This window comes from Pinus tabuliformis, chromosome 6, assembly GCF_031772625.1.
Source record: "Pinus tabuliformis cultivar Carrire ecotype Pingquan chromosome 6, CPIR1, whole genome shotgun sequence".
In the NCBI taxonomy this organism is placed as follows: domain Eukaryota; kingdom Viridiplantae; phylum Streptophyta; class Pinopsida; order Pinales; family Pinaceae; genus Pinus; species Pinus tabuliformis.
The window spans coordinates 1,567,683,224-1,567,700,593 of NC_142292.1; positions in this window are offsets into that span (position 1 = coordinate 1,567,683,224).

The following is a 17,370-nucleotide window of genomic DNA, read 5'->3' on the forward strand; positions in this document are numbered from 1 at the left end:
TATTTATGCACATAATTTAGTATTCCTAGAAATCGCTGAATCATTTTAGTATCCTGTAACTGATCGGGAAATTCAGATAATTTTGTTAAAACATGGGGTTGCATCTGAATTTTACCATTGATAACATGGATACCCAAAAAATCAATACTATCTTGAAACAGAAGCATTTTCTTTTCTGACAAAACAATACCATGTTGTTTTGCTTCTTCAAGAAATATCTGTAAATGCTTCATATGGGATTCGAGATCCTGACTGTGAATCAAAATATCATCAATATATACAACAATGAAATCATATTTACCAAAAATATAGTCCATTCGCCTTTGAAAGAAAGCTGGAGCATTCTTCAGACCAAATGGGACTACCCTCCATTGGTAAAATCCTGCGGGACATGTAAAAGCAGTTTTATGACGATCTTCTTCTTTGATTTGTATCTGGTAATAACCGGATTTCATGTCGAACTTACTGAAGATTTTGTTGTTCTGAATTTTTTGCATAATTGTTTCCTGGCGGGGCAGAGGATAATTAAAGCCCTTCGTGATTGCATTTAGTGGCTTATAATTAATAACCATTCAATCTTTTCCTCTAACTATTTCTGAGTGATTTCTTACCAGGAAAGCAAAACAGGAACAATGAGAAGAACTTGGTTCAATCAGTTTGAGATTTATTAGTTCTTCAATCTACTTTTTGATTTCTTTTTCATCTATCGGCGTACAGGGTATGAGCTTTCCTGTAACCCCATTGTCATGTAGAGTAATTATTTCTTGCTGAGGACTTTCTTTAGTCCAGAATGCTTGAGGATTCTCATAACAACATTTCAATAATTCATCATAGATAGCCATTTGTTCAGGAGACCAATCAAGGTTTTTGTTAGCTTTTTGTTTAGTTTTTGTTTGACTCCTTTCTTTATAAATCTGCAATACTTCTTGCCAATTATGGGATTTTTTCATGCCTGCCTTCTTTTGGCTATTTTCTTTTCTGGCTTCTGAATTAGTCAAAGTCAATCTTGGAACTAAGATTGCCTTCTTTTTTATATTTAGAATGACTTTGTAATCACTAATCATAACAAGCAACACAGAATTAATAAATGGCATTCCAAGAAACAAACTTGCAGAGGCATCATAATATTGAATTGCAGAGATTTTTACAATACTCCCCCCAACTTTTAAAGATACATTATCAACATAGTGGGTGAGATTGGCTGAGCCACCAATGGTCTCATAAATCAAAATATTTTGTAGGGGCTTCCATAAACCTTTGAATAAAGATGGGTGAGCTAAATTATTGGAGCCACTTGTATCAATGAATGCATCCACAGTGATCCAATCTCCTTTGACTTGGACTTCAATAGGAATGTAGAGGAGATTGTTAGTTTTAACAATCTTTTTGAGAAAAGAACTTTCATCAAGATTAACAGATGTAGGAACAGGCAGAGATGAAGATGATGGAGACACTGTCTTGGGGTATGGGCAAAAATAATTCAACGTGGATTGTGGAGGTAGAGAATTTAAAACGGATTGTGAATTCTTAGTACCTTGCTCTATTGATGGAGAGGGAACAGTAGAGACAGTATCATCTGAAATATATTCAGATGTCTCATCAGTATAATCATCTGAGCTAAACTCATCACTGAAATGCAAATTGGTTTCAATCTCAGAGTCTGAACAATCATAGCAGATATTCATTTTCTGGCATGTGTCGGGAACGGACTCAGTATCTGACAAAGAAGCATCGGTTAAAATATATACATCTAATACTTCATCTTAGGAATCAACAATTGACTAATTATCTACAAAATCATCAATTCCTATACATGCTTTCAACTTGCTGGAAGAACTTTTTGGACATTTTCTGGCGAAGTGACCTTCTTGTTTGCATATAAAACATGCATTGTCTCTTTTGGGTTGCCTGCGCTTTTTCAAATATTTAAACTTGCAGAACGGCCTTCTGGGATTTGCTACTCTCTTAGGCTTGAATTTTCCATACCTTTTAGATTTTCTCTTTTTAAATGGTGTCCATGGTAATACAGAACGACAAACATCAAGACCAGGAGAAAAGTCTTGAGCCTTCTTCTGCCAACAAAGATACTTGACTTTTTCTTGACACCTAAATAAGAGATCTATCCAATAAGTCTGGTCAATCTTTTTTCCTTGAACCTCTAGATCTTTCATTATCATATCACCTAGATTACCAGGCAATTTTGACAGGAATGAAATTTTTTGAGTAGAATCATTGGTAAGATTAGCTTTATAGATTTTGGCCATATAATCATTACCAAACTGATCTAAAAACTTTAAATCTTTCAATTCCATTCTTGTTAGATCCGTTATAATTTGTTTCTTTTCATCTGCCGATTCGGGGACAAATTGGGTTTTGAGTAGCAGTTCTAATGTAGCTAATCCTGCAGCAGCTACATGCATCCATTCTTCTTCTGATGGTCCCATCCACCAGTCATATACAATTCCGGCCATTCGTTTTTCTGCTAAGGCAAAAATAGATAGATTATCTAATTTAGAGACAATTTGCATTTGATATAGGGCACCAATCCAAACTCTGATGGATTCAGCTTGATTTGTAGATTTGTCTAAATCTAGAACATATCCAGTGGCATTGGATGCAAATGACAAAACAATACCATGTTGTTTTGCTTCTTCAAGAAATATCTGTAAATGCTTCATATGGGATTCGAGATCCTGACTGTGAATCAAAATATCATCAATATATACAACAATGAAATCATATTTACCAAAAATATAGTCCATTCGCCTTTGAAAGAAAGTTGGAGCATTCTTCAAACCAAATGGAGCTACCCTCCATTGGTAAAATCCTGCGGGACATGTAAAAGCAGTTTTATGACGATCTTCTTCTTTGATTTGTATCTGGTAATAACCGGATTTCATGTCGAACTTACTGAAGATTTTGCTGTTCTGAATTTTTTGCATAATGGTTTCCTAGCAGGGCAGAGGATAATTAAAGCCCTTTGTGATTGCATTCAGTGGCTTATAATTAATAACCATTCGATCTTTTCCTCTAACTATTTTTGAGTGATTTCTTACCAGGAAAGAAGAACAGGAATAATGAGAAGAACTTGGTTCAATCAGTTTGAGATTTATTAGTTCTTCAATCTGCTTTTTGATTTCTTTTTCATCTATTGGCGTACAAGGTATGAGCTTTCCTGTAACCCCATTGTCATGTAGAGTAATTATTTCTTGCTGAGGACTTTCTTTAGTCCAGAATGCTTGAGGATTCTCAGAACAACATTTCAATAATTCATCATAAATAGCCATTTGTTCAGGAGACCAATCAGGGTTTCTATTTGCTTTTTGTTTAGTTTTTGTTTGACTCCTTTCTTCATAAATCTGCAATACTTCTTGCCAATTATGGGAAGTATTCTGGGATTTTTTCATACCTGCCTTCTTTTGGCTATTTTCTTTTCTGGCTTCTGAATTAGCCAAAGTCAATCTTGGAACTGAGATTGCCTTCTTTTTTATATTTAGAATGACTTTGTCATCACTAATTGTAACAGGCAACACAGAATTAATAAATGGCATTCCAAGAAACAAACTTGCAGAGGCATCATAATGTTGAATTGCAGAAATTTTTACAATACTCCCCCCAACTTTTAAAGATACGTTATCAACATAGTGGGTGAGATTGACGGAGCCACCAATGGTCTCAGAAATCAGAATATTTTGTAGAGGCTTCCATAAACCTTTGAATAAAGATGGGCGAGCTAAATTATTGGAGCCACCTGTATCAATGAATGCATCCACATTGATCCATTCTCCTTTGACTTGGACTTCAACAGGAATATAGAGAAGATTGTTAGTTTTAACAATCTTTTTGAGAAAAGAACTTTCATCAAGATTAACAGATGTAGGAACAAGCAGAGATGAAGATGATGGAGACACTGTCTTGGGGTACGGGCAAAAAGAATTCAACGTGGATTGTGGAGGCAGAGAATTTAAAACGGATTGTGAATTCTTAGTACCTTGATCTGTTGATGGAGAGGGAACAATAGAGACAGTATCATCTGAAATATATTCAGATGTCTCATCAGTATAATCATCTGAGCTAAACTCATCACTGAAATGCAAATCGGTTTCAATCTCAGAGTCTGAACAATCCTAGCAAATATTCATTTTCTGGCATGTGTCGGGAATGGACTCAGTATCTGACAAAGAAGCATCAGTTAAAATATATACATCTGATACTTCATCTTGGGAATCAACAATTGACCAATTATCTACAAAATCATCAATTTCTATACATGCTTTCAACTTGTTGGAAGAACTTTTTGGACATTTTCTAGCGAAGTGACCTTCTTGTTTGCATATAAAACATGCATTGTCTCTTTTGGGTTGCCTGTGCTTTTTCAAATATTTAAACTTGTGGAATGACCTTCTGGGATTTGCTACTCTCTTAGGCTTGAATTTTCCATACCTTTTAGATTTTCTCTTTTTAAATGGTGTCCATGGTAATACAGAACGACAAACATCAAGACCAGGAGAAAAGTCTTGAGCCTTCTTCTGCCAACAAAGATACTTGACTTTTTCTTGACACCTAAATAAGAGATCTATCCAATAAGTCTGGTCAATATTTTTTCCTTGAACCTCCATATCTTTCATTATCATATCACCTAGATTACCAGGCAATTTTGATAGGAATGAAATTTTTTGAGTAGAATCATTAGTAAGATTAGCTTTATAGATTTTGGCCATATAATCATTACCAAACTGATCTAAAAACTTTAAATCTTTCAATTCCATTCTTGTTAGATCCGTTATAATTTGTTTCTTTTCATCTGTCGATTCGGGGACAAATTGGGTTTTGAGTAGTAGTTCTAACGTAGCTAATCCTACAGCAGCTACATGCATCGGTTCTTCTTCTGATGGTCCCATCCACCATTCATATACAATTCCGACCATTCGTTTTTCTGCTAAGGCAAAAATAGATGGATTATCTAATTTAGAGACAATTTGCATTTGATATAGGGCACCAATCCAAACTCTGATGGATTCAGCTTGATTTGTAGATTTGTCTAAATCTAGAACATATCCAGTGGCATTGGCTTCAAACAAGTCTTCTTCAACCCTTGGGTACTTATGTACTTCACGAAGTACATTGGCTTTTTGGAGAGATGGCAAAATGAAGGAGGGGAATTTAGAGGCAGCATTTTCTAAAGTGGCTATCTCACTTTTTGATTTATGAAGATTTAGTGATTTTGTTGGCTCTAGTCTGTGTTCAGAAACTTGGGCACTAGACTCAGCTTCACTTCCCTCTTGCTTTTCATCTATATCCCAATAGTTAGGAGTATCTGTTATCACTGAAAATTCTAATGCCAAAATTTCTCATACTAGCTTGAGGACAAAGGTCAGTGTTAGTCTAAGTTTGATTTCGTTTTTCCTTAGAGTCTGAGTCTTAGGAGGTCTTGAGTCAAGTATGCATTCTCATCCATCACCGGTCTCCCTCATTCATCACCAATCTCATAGCCATGTGTCAGTTTGATTTTAAAAAAAATCATTATGTACCACACAACGTTTTTTAGGTGATTGCATAGCGCATGTAACCATTCTGAAGTATTTTTGCAGCGCTATAGGTTTTAGGTGATTCCGCAACGAATCTTTCCCAACTGTCAAATCCGTTAAGTTAATCTATGGCTGCGTCATTCTTTGCCAGTTCATGCACTCCACATATCACTTCCAACCACTTATCTCCATTATCACAACCACTAGGTGCGTTGGTACATACGGAATACAAGTTCCAAGGAAAGCCAGATATGCACAGTTGTAATGATGATTGTAAGCCTTGCATGAGAAACAAATCTGCAAAATTTCAATTTGAAAAAATATTGTCATCAAACGAGGCAGCGAATCAAGCAGCTATCAGGTGAGGTAGCAATTCAAGCAAGTATAGGAGGTACCACCAAGGGCAGAAGAAACAGGTTGAAGACTTAAAGATACAATTGAACCAGAAAAAAAGATCTCCATAAAGAAATCTCACTTCAAGAAAGGATATGCTTCAAAGTTTTGGTAAGTTTGCTTGGAATAATCTTTTCAAACATTCCCATTCAGTCTTGGAAGGTCTTGAAACAGTTGAAAGAATGTTTTAATAGATAAAGAAGCTCAAGACAGTTGAATTTTGGCGTTAAGCTGTGTTTTCGTGATTACACAGCAGTTTCGCAGCGCGCTGCGAAACCCCTGTAGCAGCCTGTTTTAGCAAAAAAAATGTTTTTACTAGTTAACTTCCAAAAGCTTTCCTGAGCAGCCGAGAACTTAATTTTGCAAACTGAAAGAGGCTTTTCTTCCTAACATGCTGCACTACAAAAACCTCTTTCAGTTTCTTCAAATTCGTTCTGAGGTGGGAGGAATTTATGGTTAAACTTGCGCTACGAAACTGCTGAAAGTCAAGCTTTGTCTACTGGTTTTAGCAGTATTTTTCAAGATCAGTTTTTGGTTACAGGAAGACGCATTTTGGAATTCTGAGGGAGGTTTCTCTTCATAAAATGTCCAGCTATAATAACCTATCTCACTTTATTCATAAGTGTTTTCAGTTGGAATATACTAAGCTTTCATTGAGACCCTACTTTCAGAAAACGGATTTTTCCTGTTTGCCACGTGTTTTTCAAGGACAGTTTCTGGACAGCTGGAGGAATGTTTTAAAAAACCAGGAGAGGTGTTTGTTCTGGACAACATGGGCTACAAAAACCTCCTTCAGTTTCGTAAAATGTGTCATGGATGAAGAGATAAAGGCTCTATCCCACGTGCCAATTTTTAGGGATCTAAACCTAAAAACAGGGAAACATGTTCCCTAATTTCTAGGGTTTGTCTTCAGCAGTCAGATGACCACGTGGGAGGCTTCATCAAATTTGACTTCTTGAGGTTGCAAGTTGTCAAATAATGCTTTAAATGCTCAGATAAGGTTGTTGAATCATGATAAGGAGTTACACTCCTAGTTGCATTAGGTCTCTAGGACTGCTAGTTAGGTGTCATTTGCATTTAATAATCAGTTTTATGTATCAATAGGTGTCATAGTAGGATGAATTCAAATTCCCCTCATGCTGGAGGAGGAATCTCAGTTATGTAAAGAGCTCTATATATAGAAGAAGATCTATTGTACAAAGGGTTGAAAAACTTTATGACAGAGCATTGTTTTTGGCTTATGTAAAGACTCACTTTCAGTAATATAATTTTGATTTTACTTCTCAGGATTCATGAAGGATTTCTTATATTCAGAATGTGTGATGTTGTCCTTTTCTTAGTTTTGTTTACAGTGGTATGGATGTATAATCACTCAGAATTCACTGAATGTGCTCTGATTTCCTGTATGCATCTATAAACTGTGTGTTTCCATATGAGTGTATGTTCTGAATATTCAAATGCTGAATGCCCTGACTTCCATGTAAGGTCAAGATCTTTGTTATATTAAGGTGTTGTTGACTCCATAGGCCCAATGGATACTTGTTTAACGTATTTCCAGCAGTCATATTTGTCACAGTTGTTCTACAAGAGTTAGCCATCTTATTTTAAATCATAATCATTAATACATCCAGAGAGAGCGCTCTTAGGTTGAGGAGGCTAAGCCTCAGCCTAAAGTAGGTCTGAAATAGTTACCTAGAGTCAACCTGACCAGTAGCCTATCAGGGTCTGATTTTGAGATAACATTTTGGTGCGTCTGCCGGGAGTCTGAAGATTATTCATTCCTGAAATCAATGGTTGAACTTCTGAAGGTAGCAGGAGCTCAGACATCTTTTTGAGGCTGCAAAACTACCTTGGCGACTCCACACATCGAATAAGAAATTGGAAGGTGACTCCACTGCTAGAAGATCAGTAGCTTGATGAAGTTTCAAGATGAATTCCACTGCAAGAATGAATGCCAGGTATGCTCCTATGAATCGGTCTCATATCCCTGGTTTTTCAAATCCTATGCCCAAGGTTGATTGGTTAGATGATCTTCCAATATTCAAAGATGAAAAGAAAGACAATGCTGCTCTTCATTTGGTTAGGTTCCATATGCATGTACGCAGTCTTAAGGTTCATTTCCCTGAAGATTGTCTCATGAAGATGTTTATGACCACTTTAGAAGGAAAAGCATGGTCTTGGTATAAAGGTTTGGAAAATGGTTCAATTTATTCACTTGCTAATTTTCATGATGAATTCTATGAGATGTATAAAGAATGTCATCCTTCCTTATTGTTGCTCAAAGATTGTTGTAAACATTCTACGAGTTTTATTCAATATTTGGAGGATTGTTATGATGATGATGAATTTATGGATGAAGAAATTTTAGAGGCTCTTCATAACAATGCATTTCAACACCAAGAAGAAAGTATAACATCTCATGAAATGCAGCATGAAGATCAACAGGGGTTTACTTACGAAAATCATATTACATCCTCTGAGATTGATGTAGAGATGCAGCAGATTTGTCAGTCTTTTGATCATAAAGAATATGAAAATGATTACACACAACAAGAAGAAATACTGGAAGAAATTTTTTATAATCCTCAGGCAGAGGAAAAGGTTGTTCATCTTCGTAATTCCTTGCAGTAGCTTGCATCAAAGAATGATCTTTATAGTGAGGAAAATTACATTGTCTATGGGAATCATGCAGAAAGGCAGTTGGATAGCACATCAAAGGGGTCTTGTGTGGTTGAGGATAAGTTGTTTGAAGATATAGAATGTTATGAGAATCATCAAACTAACCATGTGTTTTTTGACCCTATAGCTGACTACATGGAAAAGATTTACTGTTCAGGCTTCCAATTATATGTTCATCTTGAAGAACAGTTACACCTCATGCTTCCTTGGTTATTTTAGTATCTGGTTTATTTATGCTTCAAGCACAGTAAGGAGATCCAAGTTTCAGATCAGATTGATGATTGGCTTCATTGGAAGTTTCATGTTCCTTGAGCTACAAGTGGAGCTTGCAGCTGATAGGGTAGGTAGGTAGGAAAATGCAAATAAGCTCAAGGTTGACTGAGCATTTTTTCAGTAGTGGTAGATTTCTTTTTCCCACAGTGATCATCAAGTTTAAGCCCGAGGTGAAGGCCCAAGAAGCTTAAAGGGGATGCTTGTCAAACAAATTTCCGTTTATCATAAAAGGATAAGGCACTGGACCTGCGAGTTCTTAGTGTACCACAAGGGCACACTATCCCAAGTGGAGCCACTGTTATCACTGAAAATTCTAATCCCAAAATTTCTCATACTAGCTTGAGGACAAAGGTCAGTGTTAGTCTAAGTTTGATTTCATTTTTCCTTAGAGTCTGAGTCTTAGGAGGTCTTGAGTCAAGTATGCATTCTCATCCATCACCGGTCTCCCTCATTCATCACCAATCTCATAGCCATGTGTCAGTTTGATTTTAAAAAAAATCATTATGTACCACACAGCGTTTTTTAGGTGATTGCATAGCGCATGTAACCATTCTGAAGTATTTTCGCAGCGCTATAGGTTTTAGGTGATTCCGCAACGAATCTTTCCCAACTGTCAAATCCGTTAAGTTAATCTATGGCTGCGTCATTCTTTGCCAGTTCATGCACTCCACATATCACTTCCAACCACTTATCTCCATTATCACAACCACTAGGTACGTTGGTACATACGGAATACAAGTTCCAAGGAAAGCCAGATATGCACAGTTGTAATGATGATTGTAACCCTTGCATGAGAAACAAATCTGCAAAATTTCAATTTGAAAAAATATTGTCATCAAACGAGGTAGCGAATCAAGCAGCTATCAGGTGAGGTAGCAATTCAAGCAAGTATAGGAGGTACCACCAAGGGCAAAAGAAACAGGTTGAAGACTTAAAGATACAATTGAACCAGCAAAAAAGATCTCCATAAAGAAATCTCACTTCAAGAAAGGATATGCTTCAAAGTTTTGGTAAGTTTGCTTGGAATAATCTTTTCAAACATTCCCATTCAGTCTTGGAAGGTCTTGAAACAGTTGAAAGAATGTTTTAATAGATAAAGAAGCTCAAGACAGTTGAATTTTGGCGTTAAGCTGTGTTTTCGTGATTACACAGCAGTTTCGCAGCGCGCTGCGAAACCCCTGTAGCAGCCTGTTTTAGCAAAAAAATTGTTTTTACTAGTTAACTTCCAAAAGATTTCCTGAGCAGCCGAGAACTTAATTTTGCAAACTGAAAGAGGCTTTTCTTCCTAACATGCTGCACTACAAAAACCTCTTTCAGTTTCTTCAAATTCGTTTTGAGGTGGGAGGAATTTATGGTTAAACTTGCGCTACGAAACTGCTGAAAGTCAAGCTTTGTCTACTGGTTTTAGCAGTCTTTTTCGAGATCAGTTTTTGGTTACAGGAAGACGTATTTTGGAATTCTGAGGGAGGTTTCTCTTCATAAAATTTCCAGCTACAATAACCTATCTCACTTTATTCATAAGTGTTTTCAGTTGGAATATACTAAGCTTTCATTGAGACCCTACTTTCAGAAAACGGATTTTTCCTGTTTGCCACGTGTTTTTCAAGGACAGTTTCTGGACAGCTGGAGGAATGTTTTAAAAAATCAGGAGAGGTTTTTGTTCTGGACAACATGGGCTACAAAAACCTCCTTCAGTTTCGTAAAATGTGTCATGGATGAAGAGATAAAGGCTCTGTCCCACGTGCCAATTTTCAGGGATCTAAACCTAAAAACAAGGAAACATGTTCCCTAATTTCTAGGGTTTGTCTTCAGCAGTCAGATGACCACGTGGGAGGCTTCATCAAATTCGACTTCTTGAGGTTGCAAGTTGTCAAATAATGCTTTAAATGCTCAGATAAGGTTGTTGAATCATGATAAGGAGTTACACTCCTAGTTGCATTAGGTCTCTAGGACTGCTAGTTAGGTGTCATTTGCATTTAATAATCAGTTTTATGTATCAATAGGTGTCATAGTAGGATGAATTCGAATTCCCCTCATGCTGGAGGAGGAATCTCAGTTATGTAAAGAGCTCTATATATAGAATAAGATCTATTGTACAAAGGGTTGAAAAACTTTATGACAGAGCATTGTTTTTGGCTTATGTAAAGACTCACTTTCAGTAATATAATTTTGATTTTACTTCTCAGGATTCATGAAGGATTTCTTATATTCAGAATGTGTGATGTTGTCCTTTTCTTAGTTTTGTTTACAGTGGTATGGATGTATAATCACTCAGAATTCACTGAATGTGCTCTGATTTCCTGTATGCATCTATAAACTGTGTTTCCATATGAGTGTATGTTCTGAATATTCAAATGCTGAATGCCCTGACTTCCATGTAAGGTCAAGATCTTTGTTATATTAAGGTGTGGTTGACTCCATAGGCCCAATGGATACTTGTTTAACGTATTTCCAGCAGTCATATTTGTCACAGTTGTTCTACAAGAGTTAGCCATCTTATTTTAAATCATAATCATTAATACATCCAGAGAGAGCCCTCTCAGGTTGAGGAGGCTAAGCCTCAGCCTAAAGTAGGTCTGAAATAGTTACTTAGAGTCAACCTGACCAGCAGCCTATCAGGGTCTGATTTTGAGATAACAGTATCCATTGAAATAGAAAATTTGGGAGCCTTAGATTCTCTCCTTTTCCTTTCTTTTTTCTTTTTCTGTTTTGCTTCTCTTCTTGCTTTTTCTTCTTGCTGTTCATCATGGAGAAGCTTGAGATTTGCTAGAATTAACTCAGACTGGGATCCTAAATCATCCAGAACTTCTTCTGCATGTGCACACCATGTGGTAAGGTAATTACCAATCTGATAAGTCTGATCTAAATCAGTGGTGTTTAATGCATTATGCTCTATCAAGGGAGCACAGTCAGCTCGGGTTGGCGGCTGTTTTGACACAGAGGAGGTGGTGCAGAATTTTGTCTTGGGAGGCCATTTCCCACCTTTTACAAAACGATGATTTGCATATTTCCATTCTTCAACAGGAGGATACTGGGTATGTGAAATACGATGCATCTTATTTACAGCTAAAAAAGGTTTAGATTCAGGTATATATAGTTCAGTTGATGACAACTGAGGTTTAGAGAGACCGACTTCTTCAACTGGAGGAAGATCAATGCGTTGGGAAGAGGAAGCTTCAGTAGAAAGGACAGGAATAACATAACGACACGGCCTGACTATAGGTCGAGGAATCTATGGTTTTGGAGGAATAAGCTTAACTTGTCCATTATTAATGGAGATTCGTTTGAGTTTTGACTCAGGCTTTCGATCATCTGCAATCGATTTATATTGGAAATACCAATTGCTTGGAAATCCAGTTTGATCATACAGAACACCTTCAACTTGAGCATTTGAAAGACCAACAGTAACACAATCTTTTAAAACGGGTTGTTTGAGTTTAGGGTGGGCTATGTTGGTTAACTGAAAAGAGGCTTGAACCAATGTAGAAAGATACTCACTATCTTCTCTCTTGAACTCCTACCAAAAGTTTCCAACAATCTTTAAGATGGACATCATTCAAGTTGATTGAGTAATCAGGAAATATTGTACCATGTTGACATCTTGTAGATAGATTTCCCATAATGGTTCCTATCCTTGGATGGTCATAAGTCTGGTGATAGGTATCAAACACTTCAGCAATGCAGGGAGTATTGAGAAGAAATTTTATGTGCATATGCATCTGGAGAATTTCTAATTCACCAGAAAAATTATTTTCCAGCAAAAAAAGAAACTCTTGCCATTTTTAATGGCATACAAAAATTCGAATTATATTTGGCCCCTGCCAATTTCCTGATAAGAACAGACTTAATGAATTTCAAGTATTTCTTATCAGCCAAGATATCAAAACAGCTCGCAAGAGGTAGAATTTTGGCATGGCAGATATGGTTTCAAATGTATGATTTTGATGTTGAATGGGTGCCAGGTATTTCCAATTCTTTAGCCGACTCTCTTACCAGAGAAATGAACAAGGCCCATGTTCATAACCAAAGAACTGATATTTTTGTTATTCCTAATAAGACCCTTGCAGATGATAGCTTTGAAACTTTTGTAAAAAGATTTCAGATTCTTGAATTAATTCTTGGTGATGTGGTCGAAGAAATTAAAAAGGTTATTGGACTGAGAATGAGAAGAAATCAATGGATACACAAATGTCAAGCTTGGCAGTCCAAAAATGTTGGTGTTTTGGTTGGGTCTAGATGAAGAATTGGTAAAGGTATATCCTTTGCCAAATATGAAGGTAAAACTTTATTTCAAAACTCTTGATGATTACTGGACTAAAGAGTATACTGACTCCATGATCAAGGTTCTGCAAACTTTGAATTATTATCAGATCATTGGAGGTATAGATTTCTCTTTTGTTGTTTATACTTCTGCTAAAATGTTGGATTTGGATGAAATAAATATGACTGAAAAGGTTGGAAGGTTTTTAAAGTCTTTAAGAATTCCTGATCTTTTTGAAGAACTTGATGTTGCATTTCTCCAAAGAAATGATGAAAATTTTGTAGGAACAGATTCATTTCCCCAATATGAACTTTTTGAACCATTTGCAGATTGGGAAATAAAAGATGGCCGTTGCCAGAAGAAGCCACAGATGAGAGCTTCTCAATGTATTGAAAGGACATTGCAATATCTGAGAACTTTCTCGACACCTTGGGATTATCAAAGTTTAGAATTCAGAAATCCCATTGTCCCAAATCCTTTTGCACAATTATATGGACCTGAAAGAGTTGTTGCATCTGTGATAGCCAACAATAATGAAGAAATCAAGAAAATCACTCTTTGGCTTAAAGAATTTCATAGCCTTAAGTTGCCTAAAAAATTGTCTATGATCAGAACACTAGAGACTCTTCAAGGAAGATTTGGAGTAATCAAACTGCTAATTAACCAAAAGGCATTAATTACTATTAGTGTTATGGCACGAAATTGGAGTGATGATGTAGTTTGTTTGATAAATTTATTATTGTCAACCAAGGTATGTTCATCCATGATTTTTGAATTAGGTTGGCAACAGCAAGAGAATATCAATCATAACTACAAGCTTTGGATCCAATGTGCCATAGAACGCTCTGTCAGCATGTTTCAAATTTTCAAATGGGAATTATTAGATGGAGTTAAAATGTCAGTTCAAATATTGCCTGAATTCCGTAAAAGCAAGAAAGATTCATTCCTTGACATAGAGATAGATCCAATGGCTTATGTAAATCGGTGGACAAAAGAGGACAATAAATATCTCTTTCCGCAAAAGAATCTCTATGTTACGACCGACACAATAAAGTTTGATACAGGACAATCATCAAAGGCACCACTAAAAGGAGAATCTTCTACAGTCTCGACAAAAGAAAAAGCAGCTACAACAAAAGGAAAAGAGAAGGTATCCGACGAAAAAGAAACTATTTTCGTGGATTTGTACCAAGATGCTCAAGAGCAACAGGACCACACATGGGAGACAGAATATTTGGAGTGGTTAAATCAATCATGGTTAAAGCAAAAGCTTCCCTCATCTTCATCAGAAGCACATGATCCTGATTCCGATTATGATAGTGATCGAAGTCCGATGGGACCTTGGTAGTGCGTTTTCTTTTAATTATTGTACTTGAGAATATTGAACAGACACCGTTTGGACTAAGCAGGAAGTCTTTGACATCCTTCTGACCTGTCATGATGGGCCTTGTCGAGGTCACTTTGCAGTAAACAGGACATCATTCAAAGTGTTGCAAGCAGGCTATTATTGGCCTACTCTTCATCAGCATGTGAAAAAATATTAGTCAGTGTGATCGGTGCCAGAGGATGGGAAAGCCTACTCCAAGAGATGAAATGCCCCTACAACCTCAAGTGACTTTCGAGCCATTTGACAAGTGGGGCATGGACTTCATTGGGCCTATCAACCCTCCTTCAAAGTAAAAACATCACATCATTATGTGCACTGATTATTTAACTAAGTGGGCTGAAACCAAAGTAATTAAGGCAGTAACAAAAGAGAAGGTGGCTGAGTTCCTAAGGGAGAATATATTCTACAAATTTGGGTACCCTAGAGAGCTAGTCATAGACCAAGGCAGCCAGTTTACCTCCAGCATGATTAAAGAACTACTCAACCATCACAAAATCAAGCATAGGACCTCCACTCCTTATCGTCCACAAGCTAATGGGCAAGTGGAGGTGACCAATAGGGCATTGGAGAGTATCTTAACCAAGGTAGTGAGCAACAACAGGAAGGATTGGGAAGAGAGACTAGTTGAGGCCACCTGGGCCTATAATACAACATGGAAGACCACCACTGGATTTACACCCTATGAGCGCTTTATGGTAAAAAGGCTATGATGTCCATTGAATTTGAATATAACACATTGAGGATGGCAGCCCAACTAGATTTAGATCTCAGTCATGCACAAAAAGAAAGGTTGTTACATTTGAATGGCTTGGATGAATTCAGAATGCAGGCCCTCCTACATACAGAGATAGTTCAGCTTCAGAGGAAGATCTAGCATGACAAGCACATCAAGGAGAAGCAATTTCAAGAAGGAGACTGGGCATTGTTATATGATTCCAGGTTTAAAGACTTCAAGGGAAAGCTAAGGACAAGATGGCTCAGACCTTATGTGGTGGAAAGATGCCATGATAATGGTTCAGTGAAAATCAGAACTATTGATGAAGAAGCCATTCTGTTGCTAGTTAATGGACATAGATTGAAAATGTACAAGAGGCCTTTATCAAAATAAGAGTTCGTTGACAGTATCAATAAGACAGTAATGAAGGTAGAGCAAGTTTCAGCGCCTCCCTCATTAGGTCACTCAAAAAGGAAAAAACAAAATAATAAAGATTCAGGTGAAAACCTCCATGAGGCGCCTGAGTCCCATCTTTGGGTTGAAAACCTCATGAGGCAGCCCAAGGATGAGAAAAATGAAAAAGAGTAAGAAGATCCCTGGGTGAAAACCTTCCTTGAGGCACCCAGGACAAATATCTAGGGTGAAAACCTCTTTGAGGCAGCCTAGGTGTTTCTTTATATATATATAAAAGAAAAAAACATAATTGTTATTTGCAAGTGGGTGAAAAATACAAGGAGCAAAGAGAAGATCCAGAGGGAACCCTGCCTCACATATATTCATCTCCTCCACTACTTACCATGCATCCCTCCATCAATTCTATTGTTTTTCACTTCATTGCTTCAATTCAGGTGAAGATGGCGTTTTCTAACATAATCAACTCAACCATTACCATCATCCTTGCATCCACATACACTCCTACTCCCTCTGTCCATTCATTACAACATCCTCACAGCACCAGCCAACAACATGATCAAGAAATTCTAAGGGGGACACCAAACATTTCCATGTGGTAATCCAGGAGCTCCACAGCAGCAACAACATCAAATCCAAGAGTTCCATAGTAGCAACAACATCAAATCCAAGAGCTCCACAGCATCAACAACAACATCAAATATTTAGTCACAGACACTTGCAAAAGCTAATAAACCATCAATAGGCAACAGAGGAGGAAGAAGATTGACCATCAGCATCACCTCTGATATTTGAGAACTGCAGCATGGCATCAAGACCACAGGTAAGTATCCCACTCACTCACTCATATGCATCATATGATCAAAAGTTGTAAAGGTTAAGAGGTAGTTGCTTTATAAGCGAAAAGGTGGCAAAAAGGAAATTCTTTAATAAGGCAACAGAGAATGCAAGAGTCCATAGGTACAGTATTGTTATGGCAGCCATTTGAGAATAGTTGAAGAACTAAGATTTGGGGTAGAAACACCAGTGCACCAAAGACTCAACATACCCTATTTCTTAATGCAATCACTCATAGACTCCAAAAGCAAAGTAAAGGAAGGAAATTCCCAGTAGTTAGTTCACCATGGGCTGATCAAGATCCTCATTGAGGATGCTCTCCAAAACCTTAGGATCCCTATAAAATGGTCAGTCTTCAGAGACTTACCAGCAGAGGATGACATCAAAACCCTCATCTATGATGTTAGTCCTTCTGTCAGTGAGGAGGAGGCAAAACAAGAAGAAGATACAGAGCTAGATGGGATGAGATGAATAAAGAAGAAACTAATACAGAGGAACATGCTGAAACACAAGGAGGATGATGCTGAAACAGAAGAAGAAATTGATGGAGATGAGAAAGAACAACAAAAGGAAGAAGATAAGAAAAACAGAGAGGACAACTGTAGGAAAAGGAAAACCAGCTAGCATGTATGGCCAGCCTCTCATTGGAGGTCATCCAGTGTAGGATGCCAGCTAAATCCTATATTCCTTACCTCAGAGAACTATGGCTGCAATTTCAGATTAAAACACTAGCACAAAGGGGCACCATGCCATTTCAGGACTGCAGATAGATTATTGATCTTTGTGATCAAAGTGCACTGGAGGATAGGGCCAAAATGGCTGAGTTTTACTTGCACAATATAGCCCTCATAGACATGAATATTTGGGATCCTAATGCAGAGCTAGA